Genomic DNA, 23,627 nt, shown 5'->3' on the forward strand with positions numbered 1-23,627 from the left:
ATAAACCGTAGAGAAAACATACAAGGCAGGGCAACAACAATCAAGTGGTATGAAAACTGATGCTCTTTCAATTGGCAAGTGGTTAGAGGTCAAGTGAGAAATTATGAGCATTTGCATTGCAGGTGTTGGAAAAGCAGACAGCAGCAGGTGGTCTCATCAGGTTGTTGTGCTCTACTGTTGCTTGTAGCAAGTCATGTGGAAAAGTGGAGAGGAGCACTTAGGGTTGTCTGTGCTTGATTAATAAGGACACAGAGAGGCAAATATGTGCACACAGTCACTGGGTAATGAGCCGCAAATGTGATTAGGTCTTTACGCTGCACCTGCTTCCAATTGAGCATACAGCTTAGCAACCCCATGCAAAAACCTGTACATACACACTCCTGGTGATAAACAACATCCAAGTGTTTGCTGCTTGTGTGTGTGTGTGTGTGTGTGTGTGTGTATTCTGACACCTTTGAAACTGTCGACAAGTGAATACTTGATTGCGTTGCCGTATTCTCTTTATACTTAAGATACAGATGTTACATCCCTTGCGATCGATGGCTCGACTGTATGATGTTTTACTGTCAAAGTGTTAAAACCTTGCACTCGAACACATTAACGTCACACACTAGAGAATTTCTCATTTCACGAGGCGCGGCAGTAAAAGGCGCTGTTGAGTTTAGTGACAATTTAACATTAGGTTTAAAAATGGGATTTTACAGAGAAGGTAGACTCAGTAGTCAGGGATTATCTCAGCAGGTTTCCTCTCAGATTGACGCAGATGCTGCTGACACCTGCTATTGCATGAGGTGAAGGAGGCAGTCGGGAAAGGGGGGGTGAGCATTGAAATCATCAATGCCACATAACAGATCAACCTGAATGTGTCAATTAGTGCTCCTGCACCTGATTTGATAGACGAGTTCCTAGCACCACATATTCTTCATCTGGTTTCTGAATGCTACACCATCAGCAACATGGCTGAAATTCCTCACGTGTCCTCCTACCTGTTCACTGTTTACTGCCAAGATGTTTCAACTAACTGTGGCTACAATAATGCATAAAGTTCAGGGAAATAAAACGACTCATCTTAAAGATGGCGTTGGTAGCTAAACAACTCTTAAACACCACAATCAAAACAGCCGCCATGAACGTAGCTTTCAGTCTGAATCGGCTACCTGGCCTGGCAGGTACTGCTCGCTGCTCTGCGCGCCACTGTCGTCACGACCCATATTTACTACCTCAAGTCTTATTCAGATGTAAGACAACAGCTGACATTATCACAGTGAACGTGAATGACAGACATGCCCACTTTAGTACTCACAGCTGCAAAGCTAGCATGTTAGCTTTGGAAAAAATATGGCTGCACTTTCTCTGCCATTCTTGTGTGGCTTGCATGAAATGATTGGATGATTATTACAGGTCTGTGACAGCCGCCGATTATTTTTTAGAGCATTTGATTTATTGAATGCTTCTAAAATACATTACCTACTAAGGCTTTAAAGCTGCTCTAATCAATGCTTTATATTAACAGTGGATCAACGACTAAGTAAAGTGAGGAAGCCAAAGAGAATTATCACCAGACTCTGCAGATTCCCTCAGCTCTAAGTGGGTTTGTCCAGCTTTCAGCTCATAGTTTTGGTTTTCCAGGCCAAAGTTTGACCAGTCTCACCACTCTCATCACATAATCCCACTGTGCGCTCCCTGCTCCCTGTTAGCAACTAGCTGGTGAACATAGTGGAGGATTTTATAACTAAAGAGCCATGTATTTCCCTCAGGAGTTAAAGAGGAGACCAAACCAGAGCTAAAAGGAGATACAACATTGGACTTAGATCGATCAGTTGTTGAGAAACGTAATATGGATGCTAATGTTTAAAAGATTACAATATGTCACTGATCCATAACAAGTCACAGTTTAGCATTAGGAAGAGATTGAGGTCAGGGTTGAATGTTGTGTCCTTGCTTCGTGTTTTGACAGCACTCGACCATCATCGTATCTTCTGGGCCGGGCACTGGACTTGATCGAGGATCAATGACGATGATGAGCTTTGGACAGTTTTAACAGCTTATCACAGAGCAGAAATGAATGCGACAACAGCCAGACAGTCTGCAGTGTTTGGCTTGCACATCAAAGCGCATGCCCATTTCCTGCCACACAGCAGTGTTTGAACTACCGGCGAAGAAAGGGGAAATGAAAGTGGATGTCCTCCGCAAAAGAGGGAAAATAATGAGTGGGACCGAGGGGCACAAAAGCGACTTTTGCCTCTCCGCCTCTGCTCTCTGTGTCGCTGCCTGTTTGGTTGAGGGCAGGGCTGAGCTCCTTGCACAGCGGACAGCGGAGTAACTTCAGAGCAGAGCCCACAGAGGAGGGAATGAAACAGACTTTAGGATCCATTTTAGCGGAGTCAACGACGACAATGTTCGTTATCCGCAAGTGCAACAAAAGGGGCGACACCCTGACAATTTCTCAAACGCAAACTTGCAGAAATGTGATGTCTGTAACTTCCTGCCCTCTTTTAATCCACGCCAAGTTTGTTCGAATGGAGCTCGTAATGCTGAAGTGCTGAAATTGAACTCCTGTCCTCCAAAGCTGAGGAAATTGTTGACAAAAAAGGTAAAGCAATGTCAATTATACTGCGGCTTTGATATGTGAAAAGTGATGACGAAGCACTAAAACACGATAAATCATCACCATCATCCGAGAAGGTGCCATCCCGGCGACTTTACTATTATTTCAATAAGCTACAAGGCCAGAACACTTGTGGTGTTCAGGCAAATAAAGCATGTTTGCAGTATTTACATTTAGAGCTTATTCAATACATTCCTTTATTACAAAATATATTCTAAACCAAGCCATGCTGCACAGTTAAACATTTGCATTATATTATCCTATTTCTTATGTTAATAAATTACATTCTATTAACACATTAACCGTCTTGTCTCTACAGGCTTCAGTCGTTATCAGGATGCTCTTCAAACTGGCAGCCTCATCAAGATAAATACTGATCATCATCAGTATGGAAAAACTGATGATGATCACATATTGTGCCACATTGTCCAGCCCTTGTATCAGCATCCCTTATTTGACTGATTAAGGTTGGTTGCGGTGTGCTTCTCATGCTACTGTTTGAAGTTGTATACCAATATCAGTGTCTGAAAAACATTTTTAATGAAGGGTTTTCTTTGAAATAAATGACATTTCTCTTGTTGAGATATTAAAGCATAAAATATTTTTAAGAAAAGTCCTCAAACATCTGCCGTCTCTGCTCCACTCACACCAGTACAATTTACAGGGAAGGAGGAAATGATTAAAATGTGGTTTTGAACTAAAAAAAGTTATTAAAAGAGCTTGGAAGTTTTTCCTTCTTCCTTTTTCCATTTGCATATTGTGGTATTAATAAAAATAACGTTACAACAGAAGCTCCCCCTCTGATGAATAGCCTGCATCTTTGGCTGCTCTGCCCTTTTGCAAATGTCTCCAAGCCATATTTAGTGAAGACCCCTGTGTGGGAGCACCGAGGACAGAGTATTCATCCTCTTACTGCGCAGATACACATTTGAGTTGGTGAAAAGACTTCTACTAAATTCCACTTTTGCTGAACTCAGACTTGACTCAGATGCTTGAGCGACAACAGTCACTGAAAGATTGTGACTGTCAACATCGGCACAGAAGAAAAGATTTGATTTTTAAAACTTTTCTCTTTCAGCTCCATGTTCAGCTGCATCAGAGAACGTTTGACTCGACCCCTTTTCAGTATCTCCATGGTAGCCGATCAAACGTCATAAAGGCTAATTTGTGTGACAGGTTGTTAGGTCAGCTAGCGTGATCACGGTGCGTCCTCAAATATCAACGCCGCTTTGTCGCAATCAACAGCGTCTCACACAGAAGCACGAGTTTAGCATCTGTGTGCGACGTGCAAAGCCTTCCTGACAGAAATCCTTTGTCGTCGTCACAGTTTTGAAACGATGTTTAGGTTGAGGCAGCAAAACTGATGGTTAGGTTTCAGAAAAGATCGACTGAGGAAAAGCCTTTCGAACACGTGGTTAACGTTGGGAAACAATCGCAGTTTGGTAGTTTTAGTTTTAGGCATCGAGGATTTTTGGTTTCACTTTCGGTTTCACACAGACAGGAACCCTGGTCTCCAGGGTGAAGGTGAAGATCCACCACTCTACCCTGACTCCACCCCTCTGAGAACTCAGTCGCTCTTTCTGCTACGTCAGGTGAAGCAGATGCTATGAGCATCTAAAATTGCCATGAATGGGTTTAGATTAGATGAAAGCCCGGCGTGTCTCATACAGATCCTAAAGCATACCTTGTGCATCTGTATGAGATGCTGGCGTTTGAAAACCTGGGAGCTGATTGTCATTATAATCAGTGGTTTCCAGTTGTTTATTTTAGTGAACTGAATGGCACCGCTTTGTAATTCGATTATCCCTGCTGCACAAACAAGATGAAATATTTTAGCCTGATGAAGTCTCTCTCTTTGTCTGTAGTTTTAAAAAAGTTTAGCAAAAGAAAACTTTGAGAATACCTTTAAAAAAAGTTTGAACTTAAGAATCTTAGCTTATTTCATCGTTTTCCAAAAGAGAACTCGTTAAAATCATCATCTCACATGTGTCCTAGTGATGTAAAAGCAGCGTTTTTAAGAAGGAACCATTGCTGAGGCTTAAAGCTCGACTCCAAAGCATTTCTCTGAGTCTAGATAGCTGACATGGACTTTGAATTGGTGACTTTCTGTGTGAACATGAATCCAAGTTAAACACTGGGCTGTGCTGGTGTTTTGGATCGTTCAGTATCAAACACTCACCCAGTGCATGCTTGAAAGGTGTGTAAAAACAGTTTGCTTCCTATGACTGAGCCCAGAGCTTACCTGTGGATCGTATGCTAGCACTCCACACAGATGTTTGTACAGCTACCTTCACAAAAAGGTGCAGAGAACTGGGACACCATCCAATAGTGCTGCAATAAACTCCTCATGAGCTTCACCTGCCAGGTAAAACTATTCATGAGACAAAATTACATCAGCAGGGAAACAAAAAAAGCGTGAAAATTTGACGAGCTGTTACCAGCCAACAATCATGAAACACTCGGCCGCGGCCAACTTCCTACAGCCAACAGGCTTGTTGACTGTCCGAGTGTCCCTGTTTGCTTGTTACGCTGATGTTTTCCTGTTGATCACGCTGTGTGTGCAAAGTTAATGCAAACTCCAGCACTGAATCTCATCCCACTGTCAGGCGATGGAGGTCCTTAATTTCCACACATCTCTGAGTCCATTCAACGAGCAGCGACTCAGTTTGTTCCAGTAGGATGCAGAGTGAGCGATCTGCTTCCACGATTAACCTCTGGCACTCCCTGATTGACATTTGGACTACTTTGGCACTTTCCTTAAGAAGCTCGGGGCAACTGCAGTTCAAAGATACTATATTCTGAGCTCATACATATTCAAAGTTCTCTTCCAGACATATATGTCATGACCCAAAAACAACAGATGGATGCTTTTGAGGTTAATTTACTTCTTCCTTGATGCTTTCTAACATTTGTCTGTGTCTGCATTACACTTACACAATACATTTCTCAGTTTCTGAACTGTAGGTGTAAGCCACAGGTTGCCTTTGTTAAAGCTGGGTAATTGCCTTTCAGTCCAGAATGCGTTAAGAGAATTTTGGTCCTGCTGTTGGTTGTGTAGAGAAGAGCAAAATAAAGATGAATGCACTGAATGGATTCGTCAGGCTTTTACGTCTTTCCATCAGGAGGGCTGGGTCATACGAGCCCAGTAAAGCTGTCTTTATCGAGTCCTGGCCGTGTTCCCGCCCACACAGGACAAACCAGGCCAGCTGAACCCAGGAGTTGTAATCTGGTGCGATATCTGACTACTCATGCAGTAAACTCTTGCAAAGGAAAATTTAATTTCCACTCAGCAATTGATCAGTTTAAAGGTACAAGTATGATCGGTGCCCGCGCCGGGCAGAAAATCTGATCAGGTGACTTAGCTGGCAATGAAAAATCCATCATTGCTCTTTGTTTTATTACTGCCACTGACGCTGTCTTTATATTGGCACTAAATTGGCAGCCTTACTCCAGCGTGAAATAAAACATTTACAGACATTCTGCCATTCTGAAAAAAAAAAAAAAAAAAAAGACAAAAAAAATCTCACTACTGTTTTCCAGTTGGAGAACAGAAAATGAACAACCAGATGTGATACAGGCATAAGTGCTCTCAAGCTCAGATCAATATAGAAACTGAAGATCGCACAGAACTCATTTAACATCTCCTTATGCTCACAGCACTAATGGCTTGTGCTTATGGTTAATATACCGAATGTCTTTGTTAGGTTAAACTGCACATTTTCCAAAGTGTATGCTGACAGAGTGAAATTATTTAACAAGCTAGCTGCAATATTTTACATTATATAAACCGTACAGTTTGCTGGGAGCTCTTTCCTGATCAGGATGGAGCATTTTGGGCTGCACAAATAAAATCAACTTGACTTAAAAAGCACAGATCTTGCAGTTTGCCACATTAGCTTCTAATTTTGAGGCCTGTCAGATGAAAGCACAGACTAACTGCACTGCATTCCCGAATTATCTGGCGTGAAGTGGCATATCTGCTAGATGACTTTGTTTCATCTACTTCCGCAGCTTTGTTTCACACAGGCCACATGCCACACAAATCAGCAGCGAGCCCAGCAGGACAGTCTGAGTCGGTGGGCACCATCACATTTCATGCAAGCTGGCGATGTCGATGGAGTTTCTTCCTCACCTGGATATCACAAGAGCCTGCCAGTGTGACAGATGGCCGTGGCACTAATCAAGGTGATTCAAAACTATACTCACAGAACATTTTCCAGTATTTACTTCAAGTGTGGATCTTTTCAGTGACAGTTATTCAGGGCTGACAGGTGTTGATTGCAGTGTTGTTTGTCCTCTCACAGAGCTGACATGTCTGTGGGGCTGTTGTTCAAACTGTCAGAAGTATTAAGTGTGATGGCCGTGGACTTCTGTGAACACATAGCTTTAATTTTTATATCCTGAGTCAGATTAACACCTGCGATTTGGCTGCGAGGAGGTTTTTCAAAGCGTCGCTTCAAAACGAGGTATTCCACGTCTGAGTGTCAGGACAAAATCAGCACTAGAAAACATCCCTGACGAGAAGTTTTGAAGGTTGATTTACTCAAATAAATGTCATGAATGTTTAATGAGCTTGTTTAGCTGTGACACTTTGAAAAATTCCACTTTTTTCAACAGTTAAACGAGAAGCAGTGGGAATAAACTTTTTTAATTCTAACACAATGCAGAGTAGACTGTGTGAACTCAGTTCTGGCCAGTAAAACAATTGGCTTTAATCGTTTGTTTCCTTTAATTTGTGTTGAACATTAGCAGTAAATAAATCTTTCATCATAGCTTACAGTTGAATTAAATCTAAATGCAGAAGGCATTCATTTTTAACTGACTCCACAGTGAGTGCTAGTGTTTGTTAGCCATCCCTATAAAACTGATGCTGCATGCTATGTTTGTGGGGTCTCGGCCATCAATTTATAATTCATGCAATAATGTGTGCATTCTCCAGCCAGTGTGCATAATTCATGTTTCATACATGCACTGTGCTTTAGTTGGAATACAAAAGATGCTAATATGATGAAATAGCAGATATTTGGCATGTGTGTCACTCAATACGTACATTACAGCTTAAGTTAAATTTACAGCAATAATAATAATATTGCAGTGTGGATTTTTATGAAACCCAGACTGCAGAGTATGAAGATAGAATTTTTGCAGACTTGTGCTTGTGTGTGTGGTGGAGAACTCGTTTCATCCTCCTCCTGCCTGATAGCAATGAGCTGCTTGGAGATTTACAGCACCATATGCAATACAATATAAAACATGCAAAACACGATGGACCACATACTGATGAAGGCATTCAGAATTAAAACTGTGTGGTGAATTGGTCGTGTAAAGTACATAAATTATACATTTTTCTTTGAGTTCGAGTAGTATATAAGCACCAGTTCATGAATGAATCTTGTGATTTTTACAGCACTTCTTAAAGACTGTGTGATGTGCATGTTTTTAGTTGTTGATAGAACTCAGATTTGTCGAATAATTTACTTGTGCTTACTTTAACAGTACAGTTCTACAGCCATTTGTGGCTCTATGAGGCTGCACTTAGACACAGTGGTGCTTTGGACTACATGCGAATGGATGCATGCAAACATGCTCACAATGACATGACATGACACAACATGCCGATGTTTCATAATGATGATTTTTAACATGTTAACCATCTTAGTTTAGAATGCTACCGTTGCTAACAGTTGCTAATTAGCACTAAACATAAAGTACTTGGTGTTATAAACCAAAGTATTGGACAAACTGAAACTTTGGAAATGAAAGTGTTGCACCAGATCACCAAATGTTGTACTTTTTTTTTTCTAAGGAGGACCAAGGATCCTTATCTGGGAACCATGGATGGCAGCAGCCCATCTTTCACAAAATGTAATGTCTGCATTGAGGTGGGTATAAACTAAAGTAAAAACAGACAGTGCAGTGGCAAATGATGTGAGGATGTTACACAGCAAAGCAAGTGAAATAGTGAAGTGTCAGAATCCTTGTGTACTATCCTAAGAATCCTTAAAGTGATGCACACTACTTGTTTGCTTGTTTTACGAGCTACAGTTTGGCTGCTGGAGATACGGTTGCTCTCGACTTTGTGAACACTCAATTACAACCTCTAATTAGGAAGCATCATATCTATCCAAAACATGATCGAATAACAACACATTTTTGTTTAATCATCAGTTAAGTCTTGGTGCGTAGTTATAACTAATGCAGGTTGTGAAAAATCAAAAGTAACATTACTCCACACCAGCCAAATTCAAGCAATGCCCGCTCTGGAGAAAAGCAGCGACTCACTTAGGTATGCTCTGCATGAAAAGCACACTCCAACGTAATCACCAGCGCTGCTCATAATTGATTGACTGAACTTGATTGACTTCTCCTGAAAATGCTCATGTTTCAGACAATTTCCAACAAGATCCCATATGTTTATAGGCAGCATCCGCATAAAAGATGAGGCACCACGATTGCTATTCTCCTCACAAACGCGCCATCTCATAATGTCTGTTTTTTACCGGCTTCAGTGAAGGAGACACTAATATCCCTCACATGATGAGTGTACGCATTACACCAACATAAAAAATTCACAAATCAGAATGTTTAGCGGCGTCGGTTGTGCATTAGCAACAGAGGATGGTTGAGTCAGTAATTCTCCTAGTTTAATGATGAGGTCTTGTACCGCTGGGACTGTATGTTTAAATACTGCATGCGTGGAAGGGAGAGTAGACGGGATGTTTAAAGATGACGGGAAATTAAAATGTATTAAATGAGACATGTGAGCACCGTATAGCTTTGGACAGGAGATTTGCAGCAGTGTTTCAAGTGATTAATTGGGGAAAGCTGTAGGAGTGCTGAGACTCTCTGGTCACAAAAGTGGATTTTATTTTTAAATATTAATTCTCGCAGAGCAGCAGTAAGACATTTTTTACATAATGTCATACTCATTATGCCTCTAAACCAAGCTCATTCAGGGGTAAAAACTACAACTTTTAATTACTCTTTACTGTGTACCTGTCATTTTGTACTACATATTAAATCAGTCATCGCTGCTGTTAGGAATAACATGTCTCTTGTAATTTGTTACTGCTAACAGTAACGCAGATCTTTCATGCGGCATTTTTTTTCAGTGATTACATACAGTTACTGGCATGACTAAAACTGCTCTGCAATAAAATAAATAAATAAAAATAATTAAGGCTATGAGCTTGTTTATTATTATCTGTCAAGGAACGGTCCTTTGCAAAGGGACAGAAGGCAGATTGTGACCATAATCGCAACAAGTCTAAGAGTTTACAGCCATGCCAGCGGCTCTGTGAGGTCCTAATGCTCATTGTAAAGAAAGCTAAACTGCTAGAGAGATCATTTTGACCTGACAATGGTGCTGGATGAAGTTCACAAAGACCATGTATGTCTGCACCAAATTGCAGCGAAAATCCAGCCAACAGTTGTCGAGACATTTCACTGAAAAAACAAAAAATGTCAAGCATAAATGTCAGCCTGTTGGTGGCTGAGTCAGCTGTTCCACATTAAAAGCCGCAGGCACTGCATAAATTTCAAGTACTGCTACTTACTTCATTCTTTTATTTAATGCACGCAAAATTAAATTACTTCATAAAGCAACGAAACGAAAGTCCATTCATGCCATAAGAAAGTGCTCAAATGTGGTCGAAAGACTGAATCTCAACCAAAGCTTCAGTTCCCGACATTCACTGAACTCCCACCAACATCCCCTGTGGCCAAAAAGCAAGAGGTGGTGCGGCCCCTGACCCGCGCAACAAGTCAGAATCACATTAAATTGACTTCGAATTAGAAAATATATGTACCTAATATTCATCACAAAAATGTATTTTAACGGCTGTGACAGTGGTGCTAAATGAAAAGTCAGGCACCATGAACCTGATTCTAAAAATGTTGGGACATTATACGGAATTTGATGATTGTTAAAACTTTTGGACATCGACTCAACTGAAGTACAAAGGCCATATATTTAATGTCTGACCTCATGTCTCACCTTCATTGATCTTTGTAAATATCTGCTTATTCTGAATCCGATGCAGCAACACATTTCAAACAAGTTGGGACAGGAGCAACAAAAGATGTGGAAAAAGATGTGGAACGCTCCAAAAACACCTGTTTGGAACATTCCACAGGTGAACAGGTTGGTTGGTAACAGGTGAAAGGCTCAGTCATTCACGAGCAAGGATGGAGCGAGGTTCACCACTTTGTGAAACACATGATTTTTGCCAAATTCTGTTTATATTCACGGGCTATATTCAGCATCCCAACTTTTCTGGAATCAGAGCTGTACTATATCTACCAAATTTCATGACAATCCATCCAAAATTTGTCAAGAAATTTCACTTAAAAACAAAAAATGTCGACTTACGGGTGGAGCTCAAGGAAAAGCCAGAAGAAGCCGTTAGAATTCATCCCTGGAAAACATGTCTGCATGTGCAAAAGCCGAACCAATCCAAACGGCAGATGTTGAGAGATTTCTCTGGAAAAGTAAAAACTGTGTCAAGGGATCATCAAGGTCAGTGGGATTAAACCGCAGGGCGCTGTGAAAGTTCGTAAAAATGTCATGGCAACCCATCCAGCAGCTGAGATGCTTCAGTCTGGACCAGAGATGCTGACTGACTGACCAACGTTACTGCTCCGAGCCGCAGTGCTACCGGTGCCACGAAACAATATCACACTTTAGTGGAGCGACTGTTGTGTTGCAACAGCAGATCTTAAAGGGAATCAAAAGAAATACGTTGTCACTGAATGTTCTGAAGGCACGTTCAGTATGAACATTATGCCACTTGCCAGATTTGTTCATTAAAATCATTTCCATATTATGTTGATTAAAACAAATATCCAGGTGGAATCTCCTTTAACACACTTGATGTTGCACATTTTTAGACTTTCTGGAAAAACTCAAAACTACAAAGTATTCTTATAAGAAGCTCCCTGTGGACACATTCAGTGGCATCTAGTCTAAACAGGAAGCAGCCAGCAGGGGAAATAGACAGTGACCTCTTTCTGCATCAGCTTACCCTTCTGCTATAGCCTGAAGTCACTCCCTGGAGTTTAAGAGTTTCTCAGGAAAACAGGCTCAATTCCTGAGCTATCATACCTTTGGATCATGGATAAAGGCAACAATTGATTCATTATCTTTGTGCATCAGCTCCCTGAGGCTGAGATGGATACTTGTCTGAGTGTTGGCAGTTAAATGGGCAAACATTCAAGGTCACAGCGGACAAAGAAGACAAGGAGGGAGATAAAGAGGTGGCCATTTAATTTGCTGCTGATCAGACTACCGCCACGATGATGGAAAACTTTTATTTTATGAGGGATAGAGATGCTTTCAGAGCTAATCCTCGTTAACCGACCGAAGCCATTTAGCTGACTTTGCTTACTGAGCCCTCTCTTTTGATGAAGGGATTCAACAGCTTCCTTGAACTTTACCGCAGTCTGCTTGTTTCGCCTCCGTCGTCTATTGAATTGATCACACTTTCATGTTGTCATTATCCTTATGATCACCCGGTACGACTCGAACAGGCGAGAGCAAAGAATGACTACTGGCGCACTCCCTCAACCATTCCAGCTCCACTCCAAAATGTCCTTAGCCCGGTAATTTTCAGTGGAACAGAATATTCTTTTATGTTGTTAATCAGAATTCCTTTCCAAAAGCACTTCTTGGATCCCGTTTCACTTCCTCTATAGACAGGGGGGGAAGATCCATTTTCTAGTTCAAGGGAATTCAAATAAGGGGAGGAAACGAGAGGCTTATCTGATCAGAAGTGAGGCCTTTGAACAGAAATGCTGACATGATCATTAAATTGCAGCGCACAGTCAGTAATACAGTACAGTACTGATACTTTTGTTCACCTATTGGTGGCATAATAGATCAGATGGCCCGTTTGACTCGACATGCTCGGCTTGCAATTTTTGTTATTTAAAAGCTTGCGATCAGTATGTTCTCGAGACAGTTTTGATAGAATATTCATGCCGTGAATACTTAACATGCTTCTTACCCCATTTGACCAAGCTAAGAGGGGTTTTTTATGTAATCTGGTCTCTTGGCACCTCTCCAATAATAATGGCCACTTTCTAGTTCTTTGTCTGCAGACAGCATTTCTGCTTACTAGGAATGGGTAAATGTAGATTTAAGGGAAACGAGCGCTGAGACACGTTTCGCATGGCACTGGAATCGATGCATTATAGACCTCAACCTCAAGGCGGCCTGCAGAAATTTGTTTGGACTCATGCACTTAATCAGAGGTTATTTGCTAATCCCTCCGCGTCTCACTAACAACTTCCTGCAGTGCCTTGCAATGCCGGCGTGCACACATCACGCCTCACATCTCCTCCTCCTCCTCCGTCTCTAGCCAAGTGTCACATCCAGTTAAATGAGTAAAGCCGCGCCTCTGCTGCACTGGCCACTGGCATTGTTTATTTCAATCAGCAGCAATAGAAAATCAGCGGCTTGCAAAAAGAACCGAAGTTAATTAGAGTTACAGTCCAAAGGCACAAAAAAAGCAACTCAAAATTCACTGTACAGGTAAACCCAGTCTCAGCACAACCCTCAACTCTGTCCCCTCATTATGAAACATAAGTTTATGAATCAGATAAAGTCATATTACTCTTATAAAAACTAGTAAGACTTCATGCTGGATGGCAGCAGGATTTCTCTCCGCGGTCTGGCCGTCTCATAGAGCAGATCTGAAATACAATGTGGGAGATGATCGAGTCTTAGTGTCAATACATCACCCCAGAAAATTACCTCTTCTCTGCTTGGCCTACTTTAATCTCTAACCCTCTATTGAAGGAATGAACACTCTCTCCTCTGTCCTATTGACAACGTAAAATAGGTTTGCCAGCTTGATTGACAACTTTGTCCACCTGACAAAATGTAATGCGGTAGAGGACAAAAAACAGATCAGGAATTCTTTGGACCCAATCTGGTGCTGCCGATTACATTTTCTCTGCCGTCTTCTTCTTTATTGTATCAGATGGGTCTTTTGAAGTATTGAAGTCGAGTGCTTTATTGTGTGTCGTCTGTGTGTGCGCGTTTGGGCGCATGCTCGCATAAATATTTGGGTCCATGTTAGAGCGGTGAAAGATTCCGCAAAGCTCGACATAAAAGTCATTAGCATTACATTACACTGACATTTTTGGTATTTGGCTCAGACTTTTATCCGGAGTGACTTAGAATGACAAACGGAGAAATGCATTCACCGAAATAACATTTCATTCAAGCGTGTGCAAGAGGAAGAGCTGCTCTGATAATATTTCTGTGACTCGGATTTATTTTTGTTGTGGCAATTGAATAATTCAACAAGCTAAACAACAGGCTGGAATTGTACACATCAAAATACATATCCTGCTGAATGCAAATGTCATGAAAACCAATCAAGTACTAACCAGAAGGTATGGACGCGAGTAGTCCCACTTAAAGCTGTTCACGGGCTGATTGGAGCTTTAGTCAGAGGCAGAGATGCTGTTGAAACCTGATTCTTTGGCTCGATATCTGCATCTAATAAATCTCCATGTGAAAAAATGCAAATTTGTATCATGACTGAGTCTTATTTCAACACATGGAAGTGTCATATCATTCAACGTGAACATCTCAGCAGCCGGGCCCCATAAAGAAGCACTGTAGATTTCATGGCCTTTGCTGGTGGCAACGCAAATGTCAAAACATTATCACCGATCTTAAATCAGGGGAAACACTGTGCTGATGGCGGAGGAAAGAACCATGATTAATGAATACGTATTCGTCAATAAATGAGTGTAGGATGGTACATATAATATGCTCAATGCTGCATGATGAGGGCAAATGTGCCGCATTTTTTTTTAACGGCATTAAATTACCCATGATAAATGCGAAGCACAGTGTGTCCTTTGACTGCCTGAGGTGAAAAAGAACAAGAGTGAAACAATTAATTACTGTAAATCGGAGGATGGTATTAAAACAACTGCAGTGTGATTGCAGAGTGTATACGTATGTGTTCATCTCCTTAATGACTTACAAGCCACCCACAATCAAAAGCAACGCTGTTAATGCTCACTGGGTCGGCTTATATGTTGCATCAAATGTATTAGCTTTGAACTACAACAGTCAAATATTTCATCTCAATGCTGAATGACCCTTCATTGTGTGTTGTGTCAGTGCAATTACGGCTTCCAACAAGCGCTTAGATGACAGTCTCCTTCAAAAGTCTCCCAGTCCTACAACAGTGTCATCCAAATGTGTCAACGTAATTGAATTAGCACAGGATAATGGTGGCCAAGCCTGGACGGTGCCAATAATTACAAGATATTCAGATGTGTGCATGGACAAGGCTGACAGACTCCAGCTGGAGGAAACCGACCTTGTATTTTACATTTCAGAAGACTTTTTTTTTTTTTTGCTCTGGATAAGGGAAAGGAAAGGTGGAAACAAAAGTTCACTTTGGTGTAGTTCATTGTGCTTGAAAATGTCACGGTAAATTATTAATTTAAATGACATGAACGTTGGTGGATGGTTTAGTCCTCGAGGCAGGTGGTAACCTCCCAGTTTTTTTTTTTTTTTCCTTTCTTTTTACAAGCGGTCAAAGATAGAAACCACTGTGAATTTGCAGCTTCCATCGTGCTGCAACCAGTAACTAATCGTTATGTGGACATCAATACCGCCATTTATCTTAACTTAACTTATCTGTTTCATTTTACTGATGGCACAAAACACATTTGTACAACATCTATTTTTCCCGGATATGAAAGGGAATCAAGCACCGATCTGTTTAGTGGGGCCAAGTGAGCCAACACCTCTGCAAAGTGCTAAGAACAGTATCAGAGCGGCAGCAGAGGACAGAGGCAGGGGTTAATGACACAATTCTTGCACCTTGCCAACATGATCCTTATAACCATTTCCATTAAGTCATGGTTGAACCTCTTTCATTATCTTATCTGACCTTTACAAAAGGTTAGTTGTAGCGCAGCTCTGCGGTTATCATTGTTCTTTCAACCGAAACAATGGACATATCAGTCAAAGTTAAACCAATATATCATAAGTAAAGTACAGAGGGGCATAAGTCAAGTGGAAAAGGAATCACGCCAATATTTCAACATTGTTGTAAAAGTGAATAGCTCGAAATGTGACGCACCATTCTTCTCGATTATTATTAGCATCCAACACAAAACACACGTCATCTTCTAATACTAAATTTTGCACATGCATTCAGGGGTTATTGTCATGACTTCTCCTGGCTTTTGTAGTAGTAATCTCCTTTAGCCAATCATGTGTTCACAAAGTGGTGAACCTCGCTCCATCCTGAGCCTTTCCAGGATGCTCCTTTCACACCCAATCATGATCCTATCACCTGTCACCAACCAACCTGTTTACCTTTAGAGGTGTTTTTTGGAGCGTTTCACATCTTTCTCAGTCTTTTGTTGCTCCTGTCCCAACTTGTTTGAAACGTGTTGATGCATTAAATTCAGAAACCGCAGATATTTACAAAAATCAATGAAGCTGATGAGGTGAAATATATATATATATAGTCTTTGTACTGTTTTCAGTTGAGTATACGTCAAAAAGGATTAGCAAGTTATCATATTCTCTTTCATTGATGTTAATACAGCGTTCCAGCTTTCTGGAATCAGGGTTGTAGCTCACACCATTCAGTTAGCTGGTAACCTGCTTTGTATTTCTAAAATCTGCTCTCATCAAATGTAAAGGTTGGAGTGTGTCTCCTAATTTAGTCTGTGCTTGGGACAAAATTTGAGGAACCAAGCCCGAGGGATCAAACTTTTGGAAGACAAACCTTTTGCTATTCCAACAGGGGATTAAGGTAAGGGGATACTCATCTTAAAGGATAGAATCAGGTTAGGGTCGTGAGTTCTCTCAAGGAGAACTTCTTGCGGAGGTGAGCCGGGCTCTGCCAGCTGGGCTTATGTCTGCAAAATGAACAAGAAGTAGAAAAAGATGAGAGGCTGTGTTAAGTCTCTTTGCTGTGAATGCCAGTTGTGGTGTGACATTTCATATTGCTGAGGCTATATTTCCACAGTCCACAGGGGGGTCAGGATCTGGACATAGAGGCAGTGGTGGAGGAAAACTCACATGGTTTACTCAAGTAACAGTAGAAATACCATTCTTTTAAAAGACAAGTAAATGTCCTGCATTTAAAATGCTTCCAAAGTAAAAGCACAGAAGCATTATTAGCAAAATATTCTCAGACTATCAAAAGTAAATGAAGTTGTTGGGCAGAATAGTCCCCTTCAGATCATTATTTCAATAATATACTTCAGGTATCATAAAACAAGTATTTTATTTACTGTTAGATATTTTATTTGAAATATGCATCAAATTGTTTATGTTGATCATATATTCTGTGTGTTACTCTTAAAGTAATTATCCATAGTTGTCAGCTAAAGGTAGTGGAGTGAAAATAGCTATATTTTCCTCAGAAATGCAGCATAGTAGAAGTATAAACGTAGTACTACTGCATCGAAATTGTACCTATACTTGAGTAAATGTACTTACATAAACATTTTTCTGGACAGAAATCGCTTTTATCCACGTAAACATTCATTGGTATTGAAAGAGCAGCTTGCACAGTAAACCCAGTAATGAAGACCATCAGGCTGCACTTTGTCCTTCATCCACTATAGTTAAATCTATTCATATCGTACCAAAGAGATCAAGCAATTTTCCTCCAGAAATGACAATTTGGAGTTTGGGGACAATAAACTGGTCAAGGTTGCTGTCTAATAAATGACTTCTTGTCATGTTTGCAGATGCTCAAGGTCCCTTGACGTCCAGCAGCCGGGATAAGGCTCGGTCCCCGAAGCTGGTGTCACTATGATCAAGAGCACATAACAGGCAGATGCCTCTGAACTGGCTCACAAAGGGTATTTAGATGTGAGACTGCTCCATTGTTCCCTCCCTTCATCTCTGTCTGTTCCCCTGCCATGTTCTTCTTCTTCTCCAACAGTTAAAAAACGGAAGGCATATTCATGAGGGGAGCATAATTAACCAGTCAGGGTTTGGATGACTTCCAGATGGATGAGTTATTATTGCCATTATTGATACTGGCTGGTATGAGCCCTGCTATCTGGGATTAATGCTGTTAGAATTTAGAAGCTCGGCACCATCTTACCACTTAGTCCCATGATGAATAGTGTTAGGCAAAGTCGTTTGCACTGACACTCACTTACTTCCCCTCGTTTTATGTACTTTGCTTGCCTTATTAAGGCTCTTACCACTGGCTTAATTGCCTATTTAGAATTCTCCTCTTTGTGACCTAGATGTGTTTTATTTGGTGAATGTAATTAAGTCACCTGTAAATATCTTTGCTCGAGCCCCATCCATCTCTGTTATGTGGGGACTCTATTTTTGCTTTAATTAATTTAATGGCTGCTGTGTGTGGACACTATTAACCTCAATGAAACCAAGAGGAGAAATTGGTTTCAGCTGTGCTAAAGTCAAGGCATGTATGTTGAACTGCTGCTCAGTAGATTTGTATAGGTGACCTGAACCCGGAGGCTAATTGGGTGAGATGTTCTAACTTTGTGGATTTAGATCCCATCATTGTTACAAAGTCCCGTTTGAAGATGTCCCGTTGAAGGAAAGACCCATTTTGGTTCCAGTCATAGCCAGTAAGAGCCTGGTAGGCCGTTTCACAAGTTAACAGTTTAACATTGTCCTGATTCCCCTTAGCCATGCTGCTCACACACTGGGTTCACTGGTGTTCAAACACCTGGGAAGGGTGAAGTACAAGTATGATCATGGCTAAAGGTAGCAAGAAAACCTGCATAGACACAGAAAATCAGAGACAAAATGATTTCAACTTGGCTTAAATGGTATTTTTAGTAGCCACACTTGTGGTGTGGTAATGTTGGTCTGTCGGTCTGTCTACCACTGTGGTCCAGACTAAAACACCCCAACAACTGTTGGATATATATGGTTCCAAAGGATGAATGACTTTGGTGTGCCCTGACTTGTCCTATACATCCCGATGTTGTGGATATTTGTAGTTTTTAGTGAAAGGTATTAGCAACTATTGGACTGACTGTTACGAAATATGGTATGACCAAATGCCTCCAACATGGCCTACAATACTGAACAGGGAACATGGAAAACATGATATCACCAAAATATCAGCATTTTTTCATAGCATATAGCACAGCAAGGAGGCAAAACTTGATTTATACAGCACATTTCATTCCAGGTGGAAGCTCAATGTGCTGCACAAACACATAAATAATACATGTGAGTTAAAACCAGGAAGGAAAAAAGATAATTAAGACTGGCAAACAACCAGCAAAAATAATAAGGCATGTGAGTTAAAACCGTTTCGAAAGTAAGAATAAAATAAACTAATAATTAAGACATGCATTCAGACTACTGAAATGCACAGCTAAAGAGGGAATGTTTTCACTTGAGTTTAGCAAGGAAGCATTCTGATGTTAGCTTTTAGCTCAAAGCACCACTTTGCTTAATTACGGCCTCACACAGCTACCAGCATTGCTGCCGACTATTAGTCATGTTTTGTCCATCAATGAGACACTTATCTCCATGCAAGAATACCACTTACAGTGACAAAACTGGCAGCGTGAAAGCGTCCTCGACATCCACAGCAGCCCATATGGGGGTGCAGGTGGTTTTTCTGCCGTCAGAGCAAAAATCTTTCTTTCTGCACCTTTAAAACGATTCTACTAACGGAAGATTAATCTTTAAATGAGCAAGTTACAAAATATTTCCTATTAAATGTTTGCATAATTTCTCAAGGAAGAACTACGTATGTACAACAACATGAGGCAAGATTGGAAAAAATAAAACACACAACCCTTCCAGGGAATCCTGATGTGTGGAGTTTCCATTAAGAAATGGGACATATCCCATCACTACCCCTACCTCCAACCCCAAAGAGCGTGGAGGACGCGGCGGATGCCCTCCAGAAACACTTAAACAACATGAAGGAACAAGCTCTTCCCTTATTAATGTGCTCTTTTACAAAGCAGCACACCATGCACGGTTCCCCCGGGACACGGGAGTGCAATGAGTGTAGCATGTGGGTCTGTTCATTTTTTTTAAGGTTGGGTAACCTGTCCTTAAAGGTACTGTAGTAAATCAAGATGCCGCGTAACTGTTGTGGTAGGTCTTACTCACTTACTGTGTAATGCATATAATGATTCATGAACCAGCGACCTCTGACAGAAGCCACTAAAGGATTACAAGAACATGTTTATCTAATTTACTCCATCATGACGGCTAGTAAACACTTTATGACATAATGATGAGATTAATTAAGAGGTAGAGGACGATGGTTAACGTGCTCAGATGTAAAAATATATTAGAGTTTTGTTTTTTTCTTTAAAGAAAGCTGCTTCTTTTGCTGTAATGTCAGTGCAGAACGAACAGGATGAGTGAAATAAATTTTACAAAATACCTTTTGGAAGCGATTGGCAGTTTTGGCCATGATATGTGTTCACAGTCCAACGGACAGAGCTGAATGCTTGGGTGGCGTTGTACCTATTAAAGGTGGTGCTTTAGAATGGGGGAAATGCTTACTTTGATTTCCCTCAGGCTTTTTGCTCTCTGAGCGGAATGAAAATGCTCCTTCTCTGGCAGCATAAAAGGTACAACCAAGCACACAAAAACACATATGCACACATCGGATTGCACGTGCACACACACACACACTTACGGGCGAACTTTATAGGGCTGTGCCCCTGCAGTCCACAAAATTTCAGCAGTTAAAAGATTCCTTCATTACTGAATGACCTTGTGTGCATTATGGAGTGTGATGGATGCAGGGATGTTGTGGAGCATGACAAGAGGATGAATTGTGCGGCACAAGCGAGCAAGTTTATGCTCGACACTGTAGTACTCACATTTCAGTGCAGAGCTGAGAAATTATACGATAGGGCGCCATCGCAAATACATATTTATTGTGAGGTTTATTTTCAACCGCAGACGTGCATGCATTGCTTTTACATACCCACCCACTCGCACCTTCCACCACCTCTCTCTCCGCTGATCAAAACGTGGGGGGTACGTTCATGTGGCATTCTGATCTGAGATCTCTGATGCCTAATTGCACATGAGCAATAGATGAATCTCAGGGGTAGGATGAGCAGATGTGCTGTGTGGCCAGAAGCGCTTTGAGTTTGCATTGCGGAGTGGGGGTGGGGGTGGGGGGGGGTCTGGCTTGGCCTTTGGCAGCTAATACGAGCTCACACACTGCAGGTGGTGCAAGGTGTGGGAGTCCAAAGGTCTTTGTTTTTGTTTGTGTCTGTGTGTGTGTGGGGAAGAGAAAGAGAAACTGCCAATAACAATTCCCTCCAGTCTCATCACACATAAAGCTACAGGCTATTATTAATCATTTAGTAGGTTTCATAGTTCGGTTCGCTGCTCATGCACAGCACCTGCCAAACCACGCTGTGGCAGGGAAGGTTCCGTTTGATTAAGTCTCTTTAGCCTTCACATCCTCCCATCAAAAGGTCACCGTGCATCCTCGTCTGATAGCTGCCCTTAGACTCCTTTTTCATTTACATTTTCTCACACGGCCATAACATGGAGCCCACCTCACGTTTCACACAATATAATCAATTCCCCTCACCCTTCGTGTGAAAGATTCATCTTCTGTGTCAAGTTTGTTGTGTAAACTACATCCTCCGGAGTCATTTTGTCTTTGGTGCTACCGGTGTTTCACTACTTGCTGTGATATCTATTTTTACTGTTATTTTCTTGTGTTCAGCTCATGCTAACCACCCACACATCACTTCCTGTCCATCAGGGTATTATTTTTTCTTGGAAGGACCTTCCCACCAGCTGCTGTGTATAGAACTGCAAATGTGAACATGGTTAAGAGCTGGCTTTAAGTTGACCTGCCATTTTTAAATTACAGAGTTGTGGATTATGACTTCAGTTTTTTCTAATTACAAGCTTGGTTCTACATGTCAAGGAGGACAAAGGAAGGAAACCAGAAGCTTGAGCACAATTTACGCAGGGTGAGCATCATCTGATGACTTCCTTTAAATAAGAAATTACAACAGAAGCTCTACATTTAGTGAGATGCATTTACCCAGGCTGCTGATGGATAAGGCGTCTTGAAAACCCTGAAATGTTGGCCAATAATGCTTTCAGAGCCTTCCTCCAATTATATTGTGACAGTTGACAAGACACGACATGAAGAAAATAGAATTTACATCTCTACAAGATGCCAAATGTGGTGAAAACAAATTACGCCTGAAATCACAGTACATACATGTAATTATATTTGCATGGTAATAGTATTCTCAGGGCACCTCTGTATTCACTAAACCGCACCCTGGAAAATTTACTTTACAAATTACACACTCTGCAGTTTTGCACAGGATGAAAATCACAAGTCTGCATAAATTGGAAATCATGGCACAGCTTGGATATTACCACATTAAAAAGGGTTTTTCTAGACCCAGCAGATATGCACGTACGCACAGACAGAAGTATTAAAAAGGTTGTACAGTATGACGAAGACATCTGTGTTTTAACAGTGACTTAGATCCATGTGCAGAAAAAGGATGAGGCCTTTGTATTCTCTCTGAAATGGGATCAGAGAAACTACTACATAAATTAATGAATAAACACCACACACAGAGATACAGAGCAACCCCTGCATCATACTGATGCAACAACAAAGCAACCTAACACTCGCGTGGCTTCTGGTTATTGTGCTGTGTGAAATTTCATGCACTAATTAACATGTAAGGAAGTGACTATGGTGTCATTTCTTAGCTCTGAGGGCCCGAGGTGCCTCGGTGACAATTTGATCCCCAAGCGGCACGAGTCCCCCTCCCCATTTGAGGCATTGATTGTTTGTTTATTTATTAATAGTTTTAGGTGGGAGGTGGGCTTGTACTCAATCTGACAAATAAGACTCAAGGTGTTTGCTTATGTCAAGTTTGTTTACTATGGCGTGGGGATTTCTCCTTATCAGGATCAGATTCACAAAGTACAAATCCGACTTACGAGTCAGTGTCTTTAAACGCAAACTTAATGAGTTTTTTCGGGCACATTCTCAGTAAATCTGTTGGGAGCCGTTTAGTCAAACTGTAGGATATGCTGTACTTGCTTACTCCGGTATATTTGGACAGTGGAGAAAAATAACACTGTATTCTTGGCAACAAAACAACCACACCAAGAAAACCCAAACTGCAAATCTTAGTCTTTTGCAGATCATTAAGGGTGATAACAAAACCCAGACTAAGTAGTTTGTTTCAGGGTGAAGAAATTAATAACAATAATCACTGGCAAGAAAAATGTGATCGCATTTAGTTAATAACGCACGGACAACAGAGGTCACTGGCAGCAGTGTGGAGAAGGCCTTCGTTACCTGGCCCTGAGAGCTCAGTGCACTGCAGCTAACGAACACATGCAAACAGACAAAACACAAGCAAGCAAAACATCTTCACTCAACACATGTGGAAAAAAACGCTGCAAAGTAAGGGAATTGGCGCAAACGTTTTTTTCTTAATTTGTTCGTGCTTTGTTTCTTTGCATGGATGGAAATCCCTCAATGTTGACGACTGTTACTGTGACCCCCGTTTATCAGCCAACCAATGCAACAACGAGGATGCAGCACGAAGGACGTGACATGAAACGACACAGAATACGAAGGTGGCCCAGCGCCACGCTACTGCAATGCTACGACTAAAAACATACTGTCAGGCCCGGACTCGAATGAGGACTCAGGTGCAGAGTTAAAGTTTTGCAGATTTATTAATACAATAAGCAAAGACCTCTTGGACAGGCGTGAAAACAATGGCTATAGAATTATGACTCACTAGATGAAACTAGCGGTCAAAACACAAAAGGAAAAACTTTAAATAACACAAAACACTCAGATAGGAGGATAAGGAAGCAAGGCTGTAAAACTTAGAGAACAGAAATCGCTCCTGAGGGAGGAAAAAAATAAGGCTATGAAAATGACCAAAATGAACTGACAAAAGAAATTCACTATCAAAATAAACGGAGGAATATCAATAATAAACTTAGTATATAAAACACTCACAGGGAGGACAATAA

The sequence above is a fragment of the Chelmon rostratus genome, chromosome 20, assembly GCF_017976325.1.
Source record: "Chelmon rostratus isolate fCheRos1 chromosome 20, fCheRos1.pri, whole genome shotgun sequence".
NCBI lineage: Eukaryota > Metazoa > Chordata > Actinopteri > Chaetodontiformes > Chaetodontidae > Chelmon > Chelmon rostratus.